This window comes from Ascaphus truei, chromosome 20 (assembly GCF_040206685.1).
Source record: "Ascaphus truei isolate aAscTru1 chromosome 20, aAscTru1.hap1, whole genome shotgun sequence".
Taxonomy (NCBI): Eukaryota; Metazoa; Chordata; class Amphibia; order Anura; family Ascaphidae; genus Ascaphus; species Ascaphus truei.
Genome location: NC_134502.1, coordinates 14,339,212 through 14,352,578, shown reverse-complemented (window position 1 = coordinate 14,352,578; position 13,367 = coordinate 14,339,212).

Below are 13,367 nucleotides of genomic sequence, written 5' to 3'. Positions count from 1 at the left end.
GAATAATTTTCAAGTGCAACCCAAGGTGCAAAAATAAATAAAAATACCGCTCCATTTTGACAACCAAACAAAATAATCCTATTATTCAGCTGATCCTACGATTCCTACATCTTACAATCTTGGGTAATATTTCTCCCGTGCTACTCACATAGATGCAAAAAGAAAAGCATTACTATTAATTAAAATTATTAATCTGATTGAGCAATCAATAGTTAACCAGCTATGTAGCATTGTTAATCATATGTATATGAGTGCTTAACACCCAACTCTGAAAGAGAATAGTTTACTTTACTTACTGTAGGTCTTTTATTTCATTTCCAGGTAGAGTTCTTTCTTTTGCTCAAAATCATGGAACTAATTAGTTTTTCTACCCAATTCCAGTATGAGTTTCTGTATTAAAAGTGTGCTGCTTCTCTACCCTTTTATATACATTCACAAGAGAGAATTGAAAAAGAAAATTCCACATGGACTCATTAGGAAGTGGTTTCTGGTGAATAGCAAATTATGCCATATGACAATGGGATAAATTAAACAGATATGTTCAGTATGTGTTTATATGTATATGTTTATTTATATAGCAACACCAATGTGTTAGAATAGAGACAGAACTTGGAGATAATGTACAAAGTTACACAAGCTAAACAGAGAGTTAACAGAAAGTAATTAGGGAATTCCTGCCCCACAGAGCTTACAATCTAAATTACAAAATTATAGTTACAGGATACAATCAAAGCAAGTACAGTTGAGAACATAATTGAGGGGACAAGTCAGTGCATGAATATTGAGAGTAATCATCTGAGGCTTCATTTAATCAGGTTCTTTACTGAAGAGGTGAGATTTCAGGTGTGGCAAGAAAATGGGGGGGGGGAGGAGAAATGGATTGGTGAATGTTGGGAAGAGAGGGAATTCCATAATTAGGGAGCCAAAAGTGAAAAATGTTTCACATGTGACAGTAATTGAGCAGAGAGGAAAATGCCTTCTGGGGAACGAGAAACTGACGAGAAGGTGCATAGCTTCGAGATAAGAGCTGAGATGTAACGTGCGGTAGAAGTATATAGATAATTGATTAAGGAGAGAAGTAGGATTTTATAGTCAACTAGCCTTTGTACCCAGCTTCGCCTGGGGAATGTAATATTGAATACATGTCCCTCCCTCTCCCCCCTCTCCCCCTGCTGGTGACACATCTCCCCGGCCCTCCCTCCCCCCCACTGGTGGATGCAGCGTGTGTGTCTTCCCCTGCTGCTGGAACATGTCCCTGCCCCTCCTCCCCCCCCTGCTGGCACATCTCCCCCCCGCTGGCACATCTCCCCCCCGCTGGTACATCTCCCCTCCTGCCCTTCCTGCTGGCACATCTCCCCCTCTCCCCTCCCACTGACACATCTCCTCCCCCCCTGCTGGCACATCTCCCCCCTTCCCCCCCGCTGGCACATCTCCCCCCATTAGCACACACCCCCAGTGGCACATCTCCCCCCTCTCCCCCTGCTGCCACATCTCCCCCCCGGCACATCTCTCCCCCTTCTCCCCCGCTGGCACATCTCCCCTGCACATCTCACAGAGACACACACAGCTCCGATCCAGGCAAGGACACGCCCCCTCCCTTAGTAGCCATGCCCCCACCCCCTGCTCCAGCTCTAACATTAATGCTGGACAGCCGAGTGAAACTTAGAATGTCCATAATTTGGGAGGTGATTCACATTGGAAGATCAAAATAGTTGCGTTGACCTACGAATCCGCAGCAGAATGTACAGTGAAAGTTTCGTTTTGCTACTGTATGTGGTGCCGTTTCTGAGATTTCGATGCTTCTGACATACAAACAAATGGAAAACGGAATCCAATTTAGAATTATAGTATAGATATGGAGTGTAAATGGAATTCAAGTAATTCGGAAACCATGTTGTCTGTTAGAATTCATTTTATTTCCCCAGACTGTTCAGACTGAACAGGAAAGTATGTGTAATATAATAAAAATATATTTAAGGGAAATAATTGATTTGTAGGAACATTAGAACAAGCAACTACCAGATTTTTGGGAACACTTGTTAAAGGTACATTTCCTTACCTGTCGTGTGCGCAGTATGGAAACATCCATAAAGGCTCCTCTTTTACTCACCCACTAACTGGCCATCTATACCACATGAAACACTATACGAAGTGCAATACCAATTTTGTGGTATATTTAATTAAATGCCCTTGTAGCATGGCTTACGTTGGGGAAACAACAAGAAAAAGAAAAGAACAAGTGTGCCAGCATAAATCTACGATTAGATGTCAGGTACAGGATCAGTAGGTTTCTGCTCTCTTTTTACTGGCTGGGCACAGCATTAGAAAGACAAACAAGATAGGGGGAGCAAGGGATTAACACATTCGGGCTGAAAAAACTGATGGTGTGGAAAACCCAAAAGGAGGCACAGCCTTTAATTGAAGGGAAGGGAAAATGTGAAATAATAATATAATGATAATATAATACTTACACGGCCCAGTGTAAGTACAGATATTAAAATGGTATCTGTGGGGTATGTCTTAACCCATCCAGAACAATAGCCAGGTTTGGAACACAGGTATTTGCTCACGAGCAAAGTTACAATGGGGAATCCCCTCTTTGGTGCCCGTGGTCGACCCGATTCCTCCCCAATACGGCAGTAAGGGTAAGTGAGGCAAGGTGTCAGCATAAGGTTCAAAAAACATTTATTAGCATAGAAAATCCACAAAGCACTCACATAGAACAAATCCCAGGCCCACCAACGTAGCAAGGTGACGCGTCTCGTCGCAGATGGCCCTTTCTCCGCGTCCGGAGTGCAGGGAGATGGTAACACTCAGCACAGCTGTGACTGCTCACGCTGAATACGGAAGCCTCCGTGGGTCACAAACAGACAGGCAAAGAGCAACGCATTTCGCCGATCCAACGGCTTCCTCAGGCTCATAAAATACAGCTGGGGGGGTCCTATCAGATTATATAGACCCTGGGCAGACCATTAATACTAATTGAAAGAAGCTGTTCACACAACCATATCCTTTATGCTACTTAGCAAATCCCTATTCAATCTCTATACTCTTAATTCCATACAAAATAGGACTGCTTTAAACCCTGCTTTAAACCCTATTCGCAGCTCATGGCTAAGATGTTCACATTTAACAATCATGCTCCTCAAAAACATAAACAACTCAAGTTTAAAAGGAAGTTCAAAAGAAGTGAGAAAGAAGTGGACACCCCAACAGGCCCTGATTCCTGCATTTGAACTACGCTGGAAAGGAGGATATCATCTATACCAGACTGCATCATTACTGCTGTGATGCTGCCTTTACCATTTATATTTGCTGTGACTTCACTTCTTCTCAAATTATGCACTTCTTTTTATCAGCATCAGTATGTCTCTAACTCCATTCATATATCTCCATCTCTCCTTCCTTCACCACTTCTCTGTTCACATGAACTCCTTTTTTACCTGCGTCCTCTGACACCACACAGCTATATCCCCTGCACTAAAAAACATCCCTACAAATCATCCTCACACATCCTCTTTCTATCCATGCTTCTCCTCCTTGCTTCTGGGGATATCTCTCCCAATCCTGGTCCCTGTCTTATTCCTACATGCGCTCATCCTCGCCTGCCAATTGAAACCTCTACTCCTTCTGGTGTCAACCCCTCCAACCTCATACCCATCTCCTGCCACCCTCCCTCCTCTCTCCCTTTCTCCTGTGCCCTTTGGAATGCTCGCTCCCTTTCTAACAAGTTCCTCTCTGTACATGACTTTTTTCTCTCTCACTCTCTGCTCCTATTTGCTATAACTGAGACCCGGCTCACTCAGTCTGACTCTGCTCTGGAAGCTGCCCTCTCCTATGGTGGCCTTTCCTTCTCCCACACTCCGCGCACTGATGGCAGGGGTGGAGGCGTGGGGCTCCTGCTCTCCTCTCTCTGCCGTTACCGAACCCTTCTTATTCCTCCATCTCTTGCTTTTCCCTTCTTTGAGGCTCACACTGTCCAGATTTTCTCTCCTCTCCCTGTCCATGTGGCAGTCATCTATCGCCCACCTACCTCTACTCATCCCCCTTCTGCCTTTCTCTCTCACTTTGAATCCTGGCTCTCTTTCTTCCTCTCCTCAGACACCCCTGTTCTTCTCCTTGGGGACTTCAATTGCCACATTGATGACCCCTCTCTCCCTTGGGCTTCCCGCTTTCTTTCTCTAACCTCTTCTTTTGGCCTTCAACAGTGGACTGCAGCCAGCACCCACAAGGATGGCCACTACTTAGACCTGGTTTTCACTAAGGACTTCTCTCTCTCCGATTTCTCCATTTCCCCTTTTCCTCTCTCTGACCATCATCTCATCTCATTCTCTCTATCTTGCTTCTCTCCTTCTCCACCTCCATCTACCCCCCGGTTCTGCAGAAACCTGCGCTCTATTCACTTACCTGACTTTGAGTCCACTTTACGCTCCTCCCTCTCCTCTCTCAGCTGTGCTACAGACCCCGACAACCTGGTCAGGAATTACAACTCTGTCTTGTCCTCGTCTCTTGATCTACATGCCCCGCTTTCTCTCTGCCGCACTCGCCCTTCTATCCCTAGACCCTGGCTAAATTCCCACACACGCATGCTGCGTTCCTCCACTCGTTCCTCTGAACGCCTCTGGAGGAAGTCTCACACTCTCGCAGACTTCCTTCACTACAAATTTATGCTATCCTGTTTCAACTCTCCCCTCTCGCAAGCTAAACAAGCCTACTTTTCTGCACTAATCAACATGCACAAGTCTAACCCACGCCGACTGTTCTCTGTCTTTGATACTCTACTCAAACCACCCTCAGCTGCCTCTCCTTCCTCCATCTCCGCTCAGGACTTTGCTGACTATTTTAAGGAAAAGGTGGAATCCATACGGCAGAACATCCCCTCTGTTTCTTCCTCCCATCCTACACCTCTTCCTAGCTCTCCTCCTGCCTTCCTTGACTCTTTTTCCACTGTCTCAGAGGAGGATGTGTCGCTGTTGATCGCCTCTTCTCCCTCTACCACTTGCCCTCTTGACCCCATTCCCTCCCATCTCCTAAAACCTCTTGCTCCTACTATAATCCCTATGCTCACACACATTTTTAACTCCTCCCTCTGCTCTGGAACCTTTCCATCCTCCTTCAAACATGCAACAGTCATACCATTACTCAAAAACAGCAAGCTTGACCCTACCTGTCTTTCTAACTATCGACCTGTCTCCCTCTTCCCTTTTGCCTCTAAACTCCTTGAACGTCTTGTATTCTCTCGCTTTCTCCATTTTCTCAACACCTATTCTCTCCTAGACCTTCTACAATCTGGCTTCCGCACTGCTCACTCCACAGAAACAGCCCAAACTAAAATAACTGACGACCTCCATGCTGCCAAAGACAGAGGTCATTACATTCTGCTCATATTACTCGACCTCTCTGCAGCATTTGACACCATGGACCACCCTATTCTCCTTCATATTCTCCATACTCTTGGTATTCGGAACAAAGCTCTATCCTGGATCTCATCCTACCTCTCCCATCATACTTTCAGTGTCTCTTCTGCTAACACCTCCTCCTCCTCTATTGATCTCTCTGTGGGGGTTCCCCGGGGCTCTGTCCTGGGACCTCTTCTCTTTTCTCTGTACACACTCTCTCTAGGTGACCTAATAATATCATTTGGGTTTAAATATCATCTCTATGCTGACGACACACAAATGTACTTTTCAACACCCGACCTTACACCTGCTGTACAAACCAAAGTTTCTGAATGTCTCTCTGCTATATCATCCTGGATGGCCCTCCGCTGCCTTAAACTCAACATGGCTAAAACAGAGCTCCTCATACTTCCTCCCAAACCTGGCCCTACTACCTCCTTCCACATTACTGTTGGAACTACGATCATTCACCCAGTAGCCCAAGCACGCTGCCTAGGGGTCACACTCGACTCCTCTCTCACATTCGCCCCTCACATTCAAAACATTTCTAAAACTTGTCGCTTTTTCCTCCGCAATATAACAAAGATACGCCTTTTCCTCTGCTGCTCGACTGCTAAAACTCTGACTCAGGCCCTCATTCTCTACCGTCTTGATTACTGTAACCTCCTGCAGTCCGGCCTTCCTGCCTCTCATCTGTCTCCCCTACAATCTATCCTAAATGCTGCTGCCAGAATCACTCTACTCTTTCCTAGATCTGTCTCAGCATCTCCCCTCGTGAAATCCCTCTCCTGGCTTCCGATCAAATCCCGCATCTCACACCCCATTCTTCTCCTCACTTTTAAAGCTTTACACTCTTCTGCCCCTCCTTACATCTCAGCCCTAATTTCTCGTTATGCACCATCCAGACTCAAGGATGTCTTCATTCTACCCCCTTTGTATCTAAAGCCCTCTCCCGCCTTAAACCTTTTTCACTGACTGCCCCACACCTCTGGAATGCCCTTCCCCTCAGTACCCGACTAGCACCCTCTCTATCCACCTTTAAGACCCACCTTAAGACACACTTGCTTAAAGAAGCATATGAATAGCACTGTGAATATTCTGAACACATGATACATAAAGCTTGGCCCCCTGCAGACGCACTTACCAGAACTCCCTCCTACTGTCTCTGTACGTTCTCCCTACCTACCAATTAGACTGTAAGCTCCTCGGGGCAGGGACTCCTCTTCCTTAATGTTACGTTTATGTCTAAAGCACTTATTCCCATGATCTGTTATTTATATTATCTGTTATTTATTTGATTACAACATATATTACTACTGTGAAGCGCTATGTACATTAATGGCGCTATATAAATAAAGACATACAACACAATACAATACAATAAACATAAATCAAAATTTCTTATCATTACCCTTATAATAGTTTACCTAATACCATTCTTCAGTCCATTCCTAATTCTGCATGAAAAGTTCTACATAAAAACTGGCTCTAAAAAGAGTCCCTTGAAACAACAAATAATCCTTTATTTAAAAATCTAATAATCATTAATTTAAAAACACAAATAGTCATATATTTAAAAACATACATTTTTATACATTCATATTAAAAACCTAATAGTGAAGCTAGATGCACTATATAGGACATCCTCAAAAATCAGAGATTCACACAAATTCTATCATTCAAAATCAGAAATAGAAAATTAATAAAAGTCCTAGACTAAAATCACGAATCAACATCACAAATAAAGATCACAGATGAAAATATATATAAAAATAAAAATAAATAAATAACAAGAAAGACGAAGGGAGGAAAAAAGGGGAGAGAAGGGAAATTTAAAACATATATGGTAGTTGTAATAACATGAGACCTTATGCAGACAGTACCTGACGGTTGAGCACATTCATGAATATGTGCATAGGCATACCCAACAAGCCACACTGTTTCTAGGTATCTGTGAGTTGCTTTTATTCATCTGAGCATTTGTTCTACTCTATCCTAGTCTTTTATTGAAGATATCTATGGTATCTACCATCACAGTCTTCATGGGCAAGGAATTCCACATTTTAAATGCCCTTACTTTAAAGAACACTTTCTTTTATTGCAAAGGAAATTTCCTCTCCTCCAACCTTTATGGATGACCCTGTGCCGTTTGTACTGCCTTTGGGATGAATATTTCTTTTGAAAGCTCTTTCTATGGTCCCCGAATATATTTGTACATAGTTATTGTAAATTAACCGCTTTCCGCCTATTGAAGCGACCCTCTCCTTGGTTCAAGATTCTCCCGGGAAGAACACCCACGATCTATTGTGCTGTGCAGGAAACAACGGATCTGGAAGAAGTAATTAATTCGGACCACCAAGGTTCTTTCTCAGTTACTTCTTGTTTATTGTTTCAAGTGGATAAGCTTTTATAGGCATTTGTGACGTACCATGGAACACTCCAGTATGTATCACAAGTTTACATACGTCAATAGCATCTTATCTTATTGTTATGAGTCATTGTCACACATTGCTATTCAAGCAAAAACTATATGCCGAGGAGGTTAAAATGTTCTAGGAAAAGTGTCAACAGAAAGTCCTTGATACAAAAATACAGCGCAAGCAGTTTTTCTAATAGCAATAACAAGTTTTAGCTCTATAAGCAGTTTACTATAACAATAACAAGTTGTTTACGATTTTAGACTGTTACAGCAAAATTCATTAGGGTTATACTTGCAGACAAAATAGGTGATAAACAAAATGGAGACCTACCCCTTGTATATCCATTAACAATTTCTCCTTTTGTCATAACATGACAACTATTATTTTTGATACTGTTGATATACTTTGTCGTACTAAACTAATGGTGCAGGTTTTGCGGGGGTCAGAGAGAAATATATATATAAGATGAGCAAAAAAAAAATTCTCTTAAGAACCATGGAATAAAGCTACAGTTCTATTACTATTCAAGGCCCTTTGCTTCTTGGGAAAACAACTTCTTGGGATCATGCCTGGAAATTGTTAAGATAAAAAGGTGCAAGCTTCTGCTTTTTCCAAATGGCTGTATCTTATAAATTCACAAAATGGAGAACAGACTAGTAATTTTAACCCTTTCAATATCAACAAAATTACTATTCACACTGCTCTTCTATGACTAGCGCTAAGGGATTTCTGAGAATTGATGGGGGCTAATTTCTACTGGGAGCGACTGCACAAACATCCTCCTTGCACGCATCTTTCATACTGCATTTACTCAGAATGGCAAAACAGCAAAATGTCTGCTATGGTCAAAATGGATTACTTGTCCTTGTGGTTGGCTCACGCCCCTGGGTGACCTCCTACCTTCCTCATATTCTTATATCCAATCTTCTCAGTCCCCCCCATATCCTAAAGAGACAGTCTATTTAAAGAATAGTTAACCATTTCATTGTCCTGCTGGACCAAGAAGTTGTCCAATGGTGCATGAATTCATTTCTTTCTGGACATTATATCGGCCCAATTGATTTCTTCTTCGGTCTCTTCTTCTGAGTGACTGTCGACATCATCACCGAAAAGAGGCATAGCGTTGGTGGGGAATTGCAGCGCACTTCTGGACCAAAGATTTGCTGTACTTAACACATACATAGAGAGCAATGAGTAGGACAGACACACATACAAAAACATTCGCTAGCTTCGCTTCCAGAGAACAAATCCAACCACCAAGTCCCAATGAATCCCATCCCTCATCTCTACCTTTAAACACTCTTCCTAAATAACATAACCTGGTCTAATTGCAGGGTACATCTCTATCTATCCTTCTAACACAAAGTCAATAACTTCCCTAGGGCAAACTCGTATTTCTACACCCTTCGTAACCAATTTCTCATATATGGTTCTACAAGTGTCTTACAACATATTGTCCTTTTCCTAAGGGATTAAATGTAACTCGTGTTCTTGGTGTGCAACCTATTGGGTATAGATAGTACATTGGGTTACATTGCACATAAGATATGAGCTTTGTTTACCAGGAATCCATTATATTACAAAAAAAGTGTGCATATATACAGTGGCGGCCAGCATAAATCTAATGTGGCTGCCTCAGCGCAAGTAAAGCGCTCCCCGTTCAGACGCGGGCTTTTTTTTTTTGTTGGCGCCGCAGGCGCCTCCATTGTTCAGCGCCGCAGGCGCCTCCATTGTTCAGCGCATTAGCGCTGAATGGAGAAACGGGGTCGCGCGCGGCCGCAAGATGCGGCTGGCGCGCGGCCAATTCCGGTGACAAAATTTAAATAGCCGGGACAAATGCAGTCAAGCTTTAGATTAAGCTTGGCCACAGCAGTACTATACACAGAACAATAAAAACAAAATAAAAATTACTAAACAAAATATACCTGTTACTACCCTATCGTCTTTGTGTGTAAACCTCTTACAGAAACCTAATAGAATATACATTATAATTAAAATAATAAAACCTGTAAAGAAAAAAGATTATTAAAAAGTTCAAAGTTCATGTGTTGAGGCCCGGACTTTTGCCTGTGTCTTTCTCCTCCGTTGGTTATTGGCGGGGATTATTATGTAGCGACTGTGTCTTTAGGCCTTTCCACCTTGACTATGGTTGTGAGTAGTATTTGAAATGGCCTTTTCATCTGGGATGAAGAGCATGCTTGTGTAGGAATTGCTTGACCATTAACCCCGTCTCGAGTAGGTGCACTTTCAAATTTGACATACTGTATACCTAGAGAGACTCAAAAATATATTAGTTGTATGCAATAATTACTTAATTGTTTTACTAAGCAGTCATTGTGGTCATAAGACTTGGTGCCCCAGCTATTGCCAAACCAAAAGAAAATGGCTATAATGATTCTGTATAGAACTCCAAACTAATTACTTGTAATATATTTTCTTTGAAAAGGGCCAAGCACACTGCCAACTTTAAAAGACACTCAGCATTATTCAAAAAAAAATAATACTTTCAGATTTCGTTCATCCCAGGCACTAAAACATCTAATTCCTGGGCATACCGCCAAATGACCTTGAGCTAATCTCCCTCCTTTTGTTCACATCTGATTACATGTGAACAATATTATACAAAGGATAACGGCATTTAAAACATAACTAAATATAGTTGCTTTATCTGTAGCAAAACTAACCTGAAACCTTTGGGTATCAAATTTGCATTAAAAACCTCAAAACACTACTGAATATAAATATAATTTGCTATTGTCTTCTGACAGAAACCTTAAAAATCACAAAATAACATCTGGTTTGCTGAGAGAACAACCTGTAACATAAAAATTATAGACACAGATTTAAAAACTGTTTGTCTATCTCCAGGATTGCAACAAACTTGAGATAACTTTCGGGCATCCTGCCAAAACCTTGGAACAAAACAGATAATAAAAAAATAATAATATTAATTACTGGTTTAACATACACTGCAATACAATTTGGGACAGCTTAAAAATGAAACTCCTTACCCAGCCCGATACAGGATATAGAGTGACGTATTCAAACATTAAAACTGGATTTTTGTTAAACAGAAAATTATAGGCTTAACATATACAGCTCAACTCCATTATAGCGTGGTCCTCGGGGGCCACCCAATCCGACCGCGCTATAACTGGAATCGCGAGAAAAAAAATGGCCGCCGCAATCACTTACCCGGCATCTGTGGCATCTGTAGCTCTCTCTGTTTCCAGAGAGGAGGGGGAGGGGTGCATGCATCGCAGTGCAGGAGGGAAGCCTGTGGCCCCCATCTCTCCCCCCCCCAGAGAATGTCATTGTGGCAGGCTGTCCCGGCAGTGCAGGAGAGAAGCCTGTGAACTGCAGTGCCAGCCCCCCTCTCTCTCCTCCCCCAAGAGTGTCGTGTGGCAGTGCAGGAGGGAAGCCTGTGGCCCCCCTCTCCCCCCCATGCCCCAGAGAGTGTCAGTGTGCAGGCTGTCCCAGCATTGCAGGTGAAAAGTCTGTGAACTGCGGAACCAGCCCCCCTTTCTCTCCTCCCCCCGGCTGTGACAGTTTCAGTGTAGGAGTGCAGGAGAGAAGCCCGTGGTGAGTTGCAAGTAAATTTGCCTGTCATGTATATTCTGAGGTATATAAACATTCAATGTAGCCAAGACAGGGGAGGGACAGCAGAGTCACTGCTGAAAGTAACAGAATTATCTCTTGGCGTTCGCTCAGTAAAAGAGAAAGGAAGCAACCATACTGTACATTACTAGTCTATTGTAGTAAGCTGGTGACATTGCAAAGTGTTTGGCATGTGCTGTGTTGGTGGACAATTTTGAGGCGATACCATATTAGTGAGGGGCTGAGCAGAAGTATACAGTTTATGTATGTTCTTAAAGCTGCAATGCACTAACATTTTGAAGTAGCAGAGGCACTATAAGAATAAACACCCTGGCACCGACTAGGACCCAAAAGGTAATTTTGTTGTTTACACAGTGAAGGCATGCTTCCCTTTTGCTGCCCAACTACCAATTAGAGAAGCTAAGGAAGTATTATACAGCTCAACTCTGTTATAGTGCGGTCCTCGGGGGCCACCCGATATGACCGCGCTAAAACTGGAGTCGCGGTAATTTAAAAAAAATGGCCGCCGCGCGCCCGATTGGGAGGAGGAGGAAGGAGGAGGTGGAGTCATGTGCGGGCAGCTCTACATGGCCCCTAGCAGCCACTGTAGTTCTCCCAGCATTCCCCGCACACCCTCAGCAGCTCCGCACCAGACAACCACGGATCCCCGCAACTATCCTCCAGCCTCGCACCGATCGCCCCCCACCTATTTCCCCCCCCAGCCTCGCGCCGATCCCTGCACCGCCCCCCCCTTAGCCTTGTGCCGATCCCCGCACCGACCACCCAGCCTCGCGCTGATCCCCCAGCCTTGCACCATTCCTCCCCCCCAGCAGGCCCACGATGCCCCCAAAGGTGGTCTGACCCCAAAGGCAGGGGGTGCTGTGTGTGCTGTGAGTGTGCTGTGTGTATGCAGTGTGCAGTGAGTGTATGCAGTGTGCTGTGAGTGTGTGCAGTGTGCAGTGGGTGTATGCAGTGTGCAGTGAGTGTATGCAGTGTGCAGTGAGTGTATGCAGTGTGCAGTGAGTGTGTGCAGTGTGCAGTGAGTGTATGCAGTATGCTGTGAGAGTGTGCTGGTGCTGTGTGCTGTGAGTGTGTGCTGGTGCTGTGTGTGCTGTGAGTGTGTGTAGTGTGCTGTGAGTGTGTGCAGTGTGCTGTGAGTGTATGCAGTGTGCAGTGAGTGCATGCAGTGTGCTGTGAGTGTACTGTGTGTGTGCAGTGTGTGCTGGTGCTCTGAGTGTATGCAGTGTGCTGTGAGTGTGTGCAGTGTGCTTTCAGAGTGTACAGTGTGTATGCAGTGTGCAGTGAGTGTATGCTGTGTGTGGTGTGTGTGCTGTGTGCAGTGTGCAAAAAAAATTTTGGAAAAAAAAAATTTTGGAAAATTATTTTTTTTGTAAATGTTTTTTTTTTTTTTTAATTCGGGGTCCATGCTCAAACCGTATTATAAGCGGATCGCGCTATAACGGGGTTGAGCTGTACTTTAAACAGTTTATAGTTACTTGTTACACAGAAAAAGACTCTCTCTCTCTCTCTCTCTCTCTCTCTCTCTCTCTCTCTCTCTCTCTCTCTCTCGTTTTAAGAAATCTTCGTCTGGTCAGAACGAATAAATCCTTAAAATATACCAGTGATCGGGCTTAATTATAATAAATGGTAAAAATCAAAAGATTTTTCCACATTTGCCCATTCTTTGTCCTTCTCTCAATAACCAGTCAAACTCTCCCTTGCCCAGTGTTGATTACTTTGTGCTGTAGTGTGGGTGTACACCATTAAAAATTAAACTTCAACATAAACAATTAATTATTCTTATTTTTGTAAGACCTTGCAAGTTTTCTGGATGGTAGTTTGTATACATGTAATAAGGCGGCGTAACCATGATTCAACTCTTACACAGGGGATTTATTCAGGTAAAATTCATGAAACACACAGGGATTACTCAATCAAACAACTCTTTTTA